Source organism: Frankliniella occidentalis, unplaced genomic scaffold (genome assembly GCF_000697945.3).
Source record: "Frankliniella occidentalis isolate FOCC.00 unplaced genomic scaffold, Focc_3.1 Scaffold116, whole genome shotgun sequence".
NCBI lineage: Eukaryota > Metazoa > Arthropoda > Insecta > Thysanoptera > Thripidae > Frankliniella > Frankliniella occidentalis.
Genome location: NW_026267244.1, coordinates 102,750 through 108,973, shown reverse-complemented (window position 1 = coordinate 108,973; position 6,224 = coordinate 102,750).

Here is a 6,224-nt window from a genome sequence, read left to right as displayed (position 1 = left end):
AAAACCAAACGTGCGGTAAAGTATAACTGTAGGAGCCACATTTTCCAAAATTTCAGCACATCGATGAGGTCGGAAAAAATTAGGTCGAACAAAACCTAGGTCGGACAGCACTTTTGGGGATTTTGGAAAAATCGCCAGGTCGGAGAAAAATAGGTCGGACAATCTAGCTGCACCGGTCTTCGCACGGGGCTCTGCTTTGGCGCGCCTCGCCGCTGCGGGCGGTGGCGGGACGCGCGGGACACGACGCCGCCGCACTTCTCAGAGTGCTCCACGTTATATTCGCACCTGCTGCGCGCGCTGTTCCCAGGGACACGCCCAGCTCCCGCTGCTCACGCGGCTGTTCCGTTCTGGAAGCGGGCGCTGATAACAACGGCAAGCGGGGGGCGATGACTCGAAAACTGCGCGGGAAAAAACGAGCCATGTTTGAAGCAAAACGGTCATTGTTGTATTTCGTTCACGAAATGTAGAAACGTCGGCAAGCAAGTCCCCAATGTCCCCCCCTACAGGGCCTGGCCTTCCGAGGTATCTACATGTAATGAACGAACTAAGCAGGTGAACGACCCCCCCCCTCGTCTGGATTCCTTAATCTCCTCACATCTCTTTCCACGTCCCATGCGCCCTGCACTCGTGACAGATGAGGCGCTTGCGCGAGGAGGGCGCGTTCTCATGATCTCCTGGAAGTGTGTCAAGGCAGCTTCCTCAAACTGGACACAAGAAATCCGGTCCGGTTGGCAGGACCGGACCGGTGTCGCCCCGGCAGCGGCCGCAGCGCCGGCAGCCTGCAAACTCCCCCGGCGCGGAGGGCTCGCGGGCGCTCTCCGCCCGACCAGCCTAGGCCGCCTAGGCGCCAGTGTGGCGAGCTGGTCCTGAGTGACCACCAAGAGACCACCACGCAGCACGCAGCCGGATTTGGGATTTACTCCTCCGCGGATGCCGGACGCCGGACGCAAGCCACAGAACGGAAACGGATAAACAAACTCCGCAACGACGGCAGGAGAAATAAACGCTTCAAAAAGAAAACGAAAACAAGGATTGATAAGAAAAAGAAGAAAAATGTATTTTGCGGGCCAGACGGACTAATGAGAGGAGAGCAACAACAACAACATAATCTGCAACTTTGGCGCGCTGGAGTTTTAAATAAAAAGAAGAGGAAGAGCAGCAGGACTCCAGCGAGCAGGAGAAAGAGGGAATTAATAAATATGAGGCGCGGGGCCGGCCGGGGCGGCGGGCCTTGCACTTGGCAAGGTCGGAAATGAAGGCAGACCGGGCGGGCGGCGCGCGCCAGGATGGTCCAGCGCAGCGCAGCGCCGGGGCATCCGCGGCGGGGCCGGCGGCCGGGCTGCCGGGGCACGGCCGGGACCAGGCGGCGGGCCATCAGGCGGGGGACAAGGGCGGCCGTCGAACCCCGCGAGCGTCCTTGTCTCGCCCGTATATCGCTCTCTCTCTCTCTATAGGACGTGGACGAGGATTTGGGGAATCGGGTCAAGACTAAGTCGAAGACTCCTTTACTTTACCGCCGACCGTGGTCGAGGAGGCGGCTCGTGATCGTGATGTTTATGGTGATGGTGTCGCAGTGATGGTGGTGACGGTGATAAGAGTGTTGATGACGGTGATGGTGTTCCTGATCATGGTGACGCGTCATGACATTGTGATAGTGATGACATGCACCATGACTGCTTACCTTGGAACGGCCGCACTTACCAGTCGCGGAGGCGGCTTACGGTGATAATGATGGCGATGGTGGTGGTGATGATGGTGACGCGGGTGATGGTGATGACATGGATGACATGCACCATGCCTGCTCAGTTGGCCTGACTCGCAGCGGCAAACAAGGAGCCAGCAGCCGCTCTCACTGTGCTGGCGTATCGTGCGCACGCGTGACGGTCACGCCCGCCCCGCCCGCGCACGCGCTGCACGGACCGCACGCTGCGAGAGGAAGTAGTGCGAGGCGCGCGAGTGCGGAGGCTGAGGCTGTCTGCGCGGGGCGGGCCGTCGCGTCAGCGGCGCAGCGGTGGAAATCAAAAGGTCAGTTTCGTTTTGTTTATTCTCCATTTTCTCAAAATGGCAAAAACGGATGAACACGGCGGACGTGCCCGATCTCTCGTGAATCCGAACTCCGAGCGGTTTCTCGACGCGTCCGCAGGAACTGTCCGTTTTTGTCCAAGGCAGCACACACCTACCTATTGTCCTTCGTCGCGCGATGTTTCGGTCCGAGGGGGAAGGACCGCTTCATTGACATGTCGTCCTTAACCCACTTGCTCTGGCTCGTGCAAACTAATCCTGTGGCATAACTCGACTCCCTTATTGAACTAGATAATCAGAAGCAATGCAAGGCGTGAAACAACCGGCGGTCGGTGGTAAATATGATTGAGTTATTGAGAGCGAAAAGAGCCCGACGGGGCCAAGTCCACGCCCGCGTGAGCCCGTGGTGCGGGTTGCTGGCGATCCTTTGATGACATACACGTAACAAGCAGGACGAGTGTGTTGCACACACTCTCATACACTGCAGTCGGTCGCCGGGCGGGTAACCGACCATAACCGCCCCCAGCCGGAGCGATCCGGCATCTCGAACCGATTCGAACCGGACCGAAACTGCTAAACGCCGGTTCGCGCAGGGCGTGGGGAGCGCCTGGGTAGGGGGTGACCCGGGTGACCGTGGGATGGTCGGTGGGCCCCGGGTCCCCGCGCTCCCCATCCTCTGGTCCAGTATGCGGAGGACGACGACGCCCTGTCGGAAGCCGATCGGCAGCTCTAAGGGACTTGTTCGCGAGCCGCGACCCGAATATATCGCCTCGATTGCCAACAGGAAGCCGCCTCGGTCGCGGCCCGGCCCGGCCCCGGGGCCCAGGGCGAACACTGCAGTGCCAGGCCGGCGCACTGATGCAACCCGCTCCGCTGCAGACCGGCTCGTGCGCAGGAGGAGGACGATTGACGACCACGACGAACAGGAGGTCGTCGTGGTTCCCAGAATTGATTTTTGGATCCGTGCGGGAAAACATTTTATCCATACCCGACGGCCTCCAGCCTCCAGGCGACAAAAGCAGGAGTAAGTTTGTAAGTCGCAGTTTTTCACGTTCTGGGGTTCAGCGTCGGCCCTCCCTCCCGTGTCCACCTGCGCAGGACAGGGGCTACGGCAAAGACCAACACTCGGCGAAGCTGTTCGTCGTGACGTCAGTGACCCGCCGGGAGCGTTATACTACTGCTGTTTCTGCTGCGGCTGCTGCGGCTGCTGCTGGAGTTTCCCCCCGTTTGAGCTGGAAAGTGGGGCGAGGTTGTGTGACGTCAAAACGGGGTGGTGAGGCCGGCGCGCCACCCCTCTACCCTCCAGGAACACCCTCGGCGCTGACGTCAGGCGCGGTCGCGAGAACCTTGAGTGGGTACCCACCAACCACCACCCTCCTCGGGCCGCACCGAGTCCGTTGAACTGCAGCGCGGGGGTGAGAGTGTGGCCCACGAGGCCAGGAGGACCCTCTGCTTCCCATGAAAGAGAAAACTTGTGTCATAGTTTGGGTGTCCCCCAAAACACCACATTTTGTAGCTGATATGGCTTATGTCAGTTTGGGAGCCATCCTGAAGGCGCGGTCACGTAACGGGCGCGAAGTGTGTCTCCAGGTCCTGCGCGGGGCGGGGCGGGGCAGCGGGGGTGGTTTGTAGTAGTCCGTGTCCAAGTGGCCACGCCACTGCCCGCTTGCTTGCTGTCGGAAAAGGAGAACTACATCATAGTCTCACCGCATGAGCGCGGCCCCGGCGGCAGCAGGGCCCTGCTGTGGGTGTGCAGGGATGGGTGGGGCGCGGAGTGGCCGGCGGGTGGGGCGGGTCGGTGTCGGTGTGGGGCTATGCCGGGAGGTCCACCGCCGCGCCCCGTCGCGCCCTGCCGCGCCCTGACCGACCACGCTGACCAAGTCCGGCCGGGGGCGGGGCGGGGGTCCACGGGCGCACGCGGCACACGTGATATAACAATGACGCAAGGCCGGCCGTGTCCTTATTGGACCGGGGTGCACCGCGCTGGCTATCTGGATAATCAGACCAACACCAGCGCCAAACAAACACAAACCGCCGTCGCTAAAACCATGAGCGCAGAAATGCAAAGTGCTTCCAGTTGCGCCGTCGTCGTCGTCAAAGTAGGACTCAGCCGCGACCTGCGGGTCCACCTCCTTTATCGGCCCCTACACAAACTCTTCCCCATGTCGCCACCGTCACATTCGCGTCGTGCACATCTCGGCCACCGCTCCGCACCGCCGCCCGATCAGAAGCGATATCGCGGCTGCATTATGACTTCCTCGACTTGTCCGCCTGGGCGCGCGTGCTGCTGCTGGTGCTGCTGGTGCTGCGCCGCGCGCGCCGCCCGCTATGGTGCGTCGCGACGCTCCGCCCGTATGGTAATGGGGAACACCTTGTGCGGCGTCCCGCGCGTCCCATGACCCCTCCCCGTGAGGCGTCCGTCCTGTTTGTCGCGCTGCTGCTCGCGGCCAACACCCCCGGGCCCAGGCCATCCACCATACCACTCGCAGCCCGCGCTGGCGGTCCTGGTCCACACCTGCGACAGACCCGGGCTGGACTTCCCTCCGGCCGTCACGTCCACGCTCAGATCAAAACCGCGGCCTCCAGGCGCGCGCGGTGTGGCCCGTTTGTCGCACCCAAATAACCCAATTCATTCTCCTAAGGACGGACGCGGTGGGCCCGCGGGTGCCCCTCGGGGCAAGGAGTGTCTGTGTGTGTGGGGGGGGGGGGCTATGTCATTTGTCATTTGTTTGTGGTACGATTTTGAATGGTGATTCGCCATGGTCAGAGAACTTGACCGAGCACAGCCAACTACAAACAATTGTGTATGCATTTTTTAAATTTTTTGATTGCTACTCTCCAGCTACACTCATAGGCAGACACTACTGCAAGGCGCACGTGAGGTCGAGTCTGTCCAGTGGCAGGATCACGTGTGCCCGCTCGTTTCCTGCCCTACTTAAACAGTTCATCTCCTCTCTCCTCCCACCTTGTGCGCCGACTAAAAATCGTTTTGAACCTCTGACGTCAACCGGAAATGACGCCCATGACGCCCTCCGCAAAACCGGGAGGCGCAGGCAGAGCTCTGTTGACGCCAAACAGCAACAGGTAGGCCCATGGACCTGGAGCACGGCCGTAGAAATCCTTGATGATTGCATTAGTTTTGAAAACAATTCTTTATATGGTAATCTGCTCTCACTAAATGTGTTCAGCGCCCTCTGCAGATTCTTTCACATTGCGCCGTTCGTTCAATTCAACAAACTATATGTACTACACCCATCACGAGACCGCAACGTTGCAGAGTGCTTGTCGAATTGCTCAAACGGGTAATTTGCGTCGACCATAAATTTATATTATTCCACTTCAACTGCATACATTTTACAGACAGGGAGAAAGAGAGATAGAGCCTTCTCACTCATATGTATGTGAAATGTACTTGTAGATAGATGAAAGCTTGGGCATTCGAGCCACTTTGTAAGTCTGTGTGCGTGGCGTCTGGCGTCTGTGCCAATCACCACCGAAACAGGGCGGTTTCCCGCCGACAGCCCGCGGTTTAATCTTGCCTAACTCCTCCTGCAGGAATACGATTTATATTTCCCTTCCCTTTACAAAATCCTTGTTGCTACGCCAGGCTGTAAACAGGTCGGCTACAATAACAATAATCATGAACCAATCAACAGGAGGAGGAAGAGGAGGAAGGACTGATACGGGAGGTCAGCGCGGACAGCAAGAAGTGTCACCGAGTGGCACCCGTTAGCATTGGGGACAGCCCCGCCGCGCCAGGACTCCGGGCCGCGGGGAGGGGCCGGGGGGCGGGGGCATGTCGTCGGCGACCGCCCTCCCCGCCGTCCTTGACGTTCCCGCCGACGACGCGCTGCGCTGCCGTGCGCGTCGGGGACACCGCCGCAGCAAGTGCAGGCTGCAGGTTGCTTTACCACCACGTGCACACATGCTTCGACGATGCGCACGCGAGATATTGTGCGGTAGAGGGTGAGCGAGAGTAGGATAGTTTGTGTGTGCGAAGGAGAGAGCGAGAGAGTAGGATACTGTGTGTGTGAGAGAGAAAGAGAGAGACCGCACGAGAAGCTCAGGTGATTATTGTCTCAGACCATAATCCAGGCTTAGGCCACTGGTGCCGATGGTCCCTGTCGCCCATGAGGAACTCACGTCCTGGGCTGACGTACGTATATGTTGATGCTGATGATGGCTTCCCCCCCCCCCTCCCT